The sequence below is a fragment of the Mandrillus leucophaeus genome, unplaced genomic scaffold (genome assembly GCF_000951045.1).
Source record: "Mandrillus leucophaeus isolate KB7577 unplaced genomic scaffold, Mleu.le_1.0 Scaffold127, whole genome shotgun sequence".
In the NCBI taxonomy this organism is placed as follows: domain Eukaryota; kingdom Metazoa; phylum Chordata; class Mammalia; order Primates; family Cercopithecidae; genus Mandrillus; species Mandrillus leucophaeus.
Genome location: NW_012101098.1, coordinates 3,109,711 through 3,115,399, shown reverse-complemented (window position 1 = coordinate 3,115,399; position 5,689 = coordinate 3,109,711). Strand labels below are relative to the sequence as shown.

General features: G+C 41.7%; 1 long non-coding RNA gene across 1 annotated transcript in view; it reads left to right on the top strand.

Moving 5' to 3' along the window:
* The first annotated feature begins 4,120 nt into the window (after positions 1-4,120).
* The window catches only part of LOC105533631, a 12,829-nt gene continuing 11,260 nt past the window's right edge, over positions 4,121-5,689 (top strand). The window contains exons 1-2 of the long non-coding RNA XR_001005142.1: positions 4,121-4,219; positions 4,599-4,674. This is a non-coding gene — a long non-coding RNA (uncharacterized LOC105533631). The remainder of the gene's footprint in view (positions 4,220-4,598; positions 4,675-5,689) is intronic.

Sequence of the window (5,689 nt, the reverse complement as noted above, 5' to 3'; positions counted from 1 at the left end):
TTTATTATATAATATAATATATATATAAGGCTTATCACCTTCTAAAGGATAGGAACTGCTGATAAGCCACCTCCCTTGTTTTAAAGCTAGAAAACCAATTTCTGAAATCTGAAATAATTTTGCAGTGTCACAGACAGATACAATTTTGCAATGTCACACAGCTTGGGACAAATCAAGGCCCCCAGGTCTCCTCACTCTGTTTTGTCAGAGCACTGAAAGTGGAAACTTGAAATATTCAAGCTAACGCTCTCTCTCTCTTCCATGTTTTCTAATTTACCACTGCATTTATAGCACGGGAAGCTAACCTCATATGATAGAATTACTCTCCATCCTCATATTTTTTCCCGATCCATATAAATAAGAAAGAGTCAGTCTAGAAGCTAGGATATTGAGATACGGTGAACAAAAGTCACTGGGGACTGTCCTATAAATTGGAGGCATCTGCAGCTGCTGGTAGAACATGCTTTGAAAACTCAGGAAAGACCCTTTCACTACAAATAGCTCCACAAAGATTTTTTCATTGTCAGTATGAGAGTTTTCTTTAAGGATCTTATGCAGACAATGGATAAGGATCATCCTGGCAGACAACGAGAGTTAAGTGAAATAATGTATGCGAAACATCAAAGGCTTAATAGATTTCCATTGACTTTGTCATTACTCATAAAATCTATTTGTGATTAGCATTTTTCCTCCTTAAACCAAAATTACTTATTGAAACTGCTGAGTAATGTTAAGAACATCTAAGGTTATATATTTCTTTAACTGAGCCAAAATTCACCAAAAAGCTCACCATTTTAAAGTGTATGATTCGGTTATGTTTAAGACCTTTGCAAGGTTGTACAACCATCATCTCTATTCAGTTAGAAACATTTTCACTTGATCTTAGCCAAAAGGCCTAGAAGCAATAGATCAAAACATTTTCATCACTCCAAATGGAAATCTGTCAAGCAGTTACACTTCATCCTGCTTCCCTGCAGCAGCCCCTCCCTGCAGGGAAAGCAACCAAAAATCTGCCTTCTGTCTCTGTGGATTTCTCTATCTGTACATTTCCTATAAACGAAATCATAGAGTAGGTGACCTTCTGTGTCTGGCTTCTTTCACCTACAGTATAATGTTCTGAAGGTTCATCTCTGTCATTGCATATATCATTACTTTATTTATCCTTTTAGCTGAATAATATCCCATTGTATGGGTGTACCACATTTTATTTATTTATTCTCACCAGCTGATGGACATTTTGATTGTTTCCACATTGTAGATTTTGTGAATCATGCTGCCATAAACATGCATGTACAAGTATTTGTTGAATACTTATTCGTTCTATTTTCAAGCCTGACTCATCTCCTGAATTCCAGAACTGTCATCCCAACATGTTTTATATTTTTCTTTGGCCTTCTTCTGCACTTGAATATAATTCAAACTCCTTGGATATCCAATGAGTTTCTGCATTTTCAGGCTTCTGCCCCCAAAATGCGGCTGCTCCTTGTGCCTGTAATCGGCCGACAGGTCAACCACTTTTCAAACTCTGGGTCTCTGCTTTTGCAGGTTCCTCTCCCTGGAATCATTTCAACTGGTCTTGTCATGTTTACCTGAGTCTCAGCCTTCAAAGACTAGCTCAAATATCACCTTCTTAGAGACACCTTCCTATGGGACCCACATGGCAAGATAGTTTCTCTTCCTGATTCCTCCATTTATTTATTTTATAACTCCCATAACATCTGTGATTTTCTCATAGATTCTTTATTTACTGTCTGCCTCTCCTCAAAAGAGTGTTAGCTTCATGAAAGCAGAGATGTGGCTTTGCACCTTGCCTGGCACATAGTATATGTTCAAAAAATGCTAGTGAAATAAATAATTCTCTTATGGTTACCTTAACTTCAACACTTCCGTGTTTAGACTCGATAGTTTCTCTCCAAAACTCATGTAGTTAATACCAATGGGCAGAAACCAACTGAACTGATTCCTGAAGAAATAGAGCACTCGTCAATTAGCTTTGGATGCATATGCTTGGGGTTTTGAGAGATGCAGATAGAGCATCTCAGGTTGGACCCTGAATCATGAGGGTGCTTCGTGCATAATTTAGGAGGTCCAAAATGATGATGAAGATGAGGAAGGAAAAAGTAAAGAAAGAACAACATAAGAAGGACTGAGAAGCTCCTATAATTACCTAACAAGTCTGAGAAGATCAAATTTTAATATTTTTCCCAATGCAGTATGTTTTCCAATATAGCAGACACACAGAGTAGACTCTGCACAGTAGAACAAATCTTGACTTGGGCAGATGTACTAATTGGATCTGTTTATGTGATTTCTCTTCCTCCTCCTCCTCCTCCTCCTTCCTCCTCTTCCTCCTCCTCTTCTTCTTCTTCCTCCTCTTTCTCCCTCCTCCTCCTTCTTTCTTCAAGACAGGATCTTGCTCTGTCACCCAGGCTGAAGTGCAGTGGCACGATCATAGCTCACTGCACTGTTGACCTTCTGAACCAAAGCGATCCTCCCACCTCAGTCTCCGAAATAGAATGTATATCTTTTTTTTTTCATTTTCATAAAAAAAATAGAGATGAAGTCTCACTATGTTGCCCAAGCTGGTCTTGAACTCCCAGGCTCAAGCAATCCTTCCACCTCAGCCTCCCAAGTAGCTAGGACCACAGGCATGTGCCACCACACCTGGATTTTTTTTTTTTTTTTTGTAGAGACAGGTCCTTGCTATGTTGCCCAAGCTGGTCTTGAACTCCTAGGTTCAAGGGATCCTCCCACCTCGGCTTCCAAAACTATCGGGATTAAAGGCATGAACCAAACCACTGTGCCTAGTCAATTTATGTGATTTTTATGTCTGTTTAGCATCGCAGAGTCCTGCAAACTGCAAGCAGATTAGTTCTATAAGAACAAAGACTCCTTGTCCTCATTCAAAATATCAGATTCTGTGGTAGCTTCAGGAGATGTGGGGCCTGTCTTCCTCACAGTTCCCTTCCCAACTTGTCTAAAAGCACAGCATTAAGGTAACAGGGTCTTTGCATCAGAGCTCTTTCCTTTTTAGGATGGAAATTCCTCTTTCGATGTAACAGCCAAGTTCATCTCTGCGCCGGAACTTAGGCTGTCAGAACACACCGTATATTTTCTTCTTTTATTCACTGTGATGCTTTTGTACCAAACAGAGTCTGTTTCATGAAAACAAATGAATAAATTAAATAATCAGTTGAGTTGTCTTATTTTCCACCAAATAAACATGTAGATAGACTCTGTAGCCACAAACATTACCATAATACCTTCTGAGTAGTAAAGAAAGAGTGCGTGAACTGCCCCTTTTCAAACTTTTTACCCCCAGTCTCTGCAGTGCCAACATTTTGCAGAGACAACTTTCCTTTTACTAGGTCTTTCATTCGTGCCAGTAGCAGTGGGCTTATACTGGAAGCCCAGAGAGATCACATTTGTAATAGAACTGTTTGTGCCGAAAGAGAAATTATGCTTGTCACTTAGAGCTTGCTAGAGAAGCACAGTAAAATCCCCAAGAGGAATTACAGATCTAATAATGAGTTTACTCTTCCTGTCCCCGTCTGTCTAGGGAATGGGGGGAGCTGACAATGTCAGCTGTGCCTACAGACATCCCTCGCACTGATAAATCTGCTTCCCCCTGAAGCTCTTTCCAACGTAGCATGGCTTTAATTTATCACCCCTTTGGCTTTGCTCAGGGATCACTGAGTTCTGCCAGCTAGCATGATGTTAAATCCATGCCAAGCTAATGTGTCCAGTATTTCCAAGTGGCTTTAGAGAAGGGTCGTGGAGACAGGCAAGAAAACACACAAGGCGGCATTGTGCAAATTCAATGTCAACTCCTTACATCTGCCCCACATCCCTTTCTGATTCAAGGCCACTCAGCTGATTCCTGCAGAGACTTTCATTCCAAGGTGGCTTTCCACCTTTCAGTGGTACCTCTGTAGCTGCCCCGAATCACTGCACCATGAAAAATCTCCTTAAATAAAACCAGCCTTTGAACGCACTCGACAAGGTCCTGCATGTTGAAGCCTGCAATCTGCAAAACTGCACCATCTTTCTAAAGCTGCCTGGTGCTTGCATTTTGAGAGGAGGATGAAGTTAATTAGTGGAGGTGGAAAATAAATATCACAGAGCAGCTGGACATGGGGGAGCTTGCAGCGTCAGCAATTCATGGACACTCACCCTGCTACCCAAACAGAAAAGGGACCCCTGGAGACTTGAACAGAAGGTTGAGTATTTATAAGAAATGCCTGTGTGGCACTCCGGGGCCACCGGTAAATATTTCAGAGGCTGGCGTATTTTCCATAACGGATGACTGTTTGGGTGGGCAGGAAGTGGAGTCGCTATGAGTAGTCAGAATAACATTCCAGGACTGTAAATGCTTAATGAGCGTGTGTGCGCATGCACAAACACACACACACACACACTCTCACACACACACACACACAGAGAAAGCGCCACCTTCCTCAAAGACAGGAAGTCCTTCATTGTTGAAGGAACCAAAATAAAATGACTTGTGGTTTTCCCCATGTCCTCTTGCGTTGTAAGTAAATACCTTCATAGAGATTCTGTTTCTCCAAACCCTATTTATTCCCCATTCCTTGCAGAAAAATGCTGGTACATTTTTACCGCAGGAGGCACAGTCACCCCAGAGCCACACAGCAATGGATATTTAAGAATAAGGTAAGGTTGAGTATTTTTACTTTTATTTTTTATTTTTTTGAGACAGGGTCTCCCTCTGCTGCCCAGGCTGAAGTGCAGTGGTATGATCTTGGCTCACGGCATTGATCTCCTGGGCACGAGAAATCCTCCCACCTCAGGCTCCCAAGCAGCTGGGACTACAGGCATGTACCACTTGCCTGGCTAATTTTTTTTGGGTTTTGCCATGTTACCCTGGCTGCTCTCGAACTCCTGAACTCAAGCATTCCACTGGCCTCAGCCTCCCGAAATGCTGGGATTACAGGCATGAGCCACCACACCTGGCCTCTTATTTGTAATTTTTACAGGTTTTTTTTTTTTTTTTTTAATAGATTTAGGGGATACCAGCACAGTTTTGTTACATGGAGAGATTGCAGAGTGCTGAAGTCCGGGCTTTTACTGTAACTATTACTCAAATAGTGTACATTGTATCCACTAGGTAATTTCTCATCCCTCACCTTCCTCCCCCCTCCCTCCTTTCCCAGTCTCCAATGTCTGTTATTGCACTGTCTATGTCCATGTCTACACAGCATTAAGCTCCCACTTATAAGTGAGAACATGGGGTGTTTGTCTTCCTGTTTTTGAGTTGTTTCACTTAGGATAATGTCCTCCAGTTCTATCCATGTTGCTACAAAAGTCATGATTTCGTTCTTTTGTGGGGCTGTGTGATATTCCATGGTGATATGGTTTGGCTGTGTCCCCACACTAATCTCATCTTGAATTGCAGCTTCCATAATTCCCACATGTTGTGGGAGGGACCCAGTGGGAGACGATTGAATCATGGGGGTGGTCTCCCTCATAATGTTCATATGGTAGTGAATAAGTCTCACGAGATCTGATTTTTTTTTTAATTATACTTTAAGTTCTAGGGTACATGTGCACAACATGCGGGTTTGATACATAGGTATACATGTGCCATGCTGGTTTGCTGCACTCATCAACTCATCATTTACATTAGGTAGTTCTAATGCTATCCCTCCCCCAGACACCCACCCCCCAA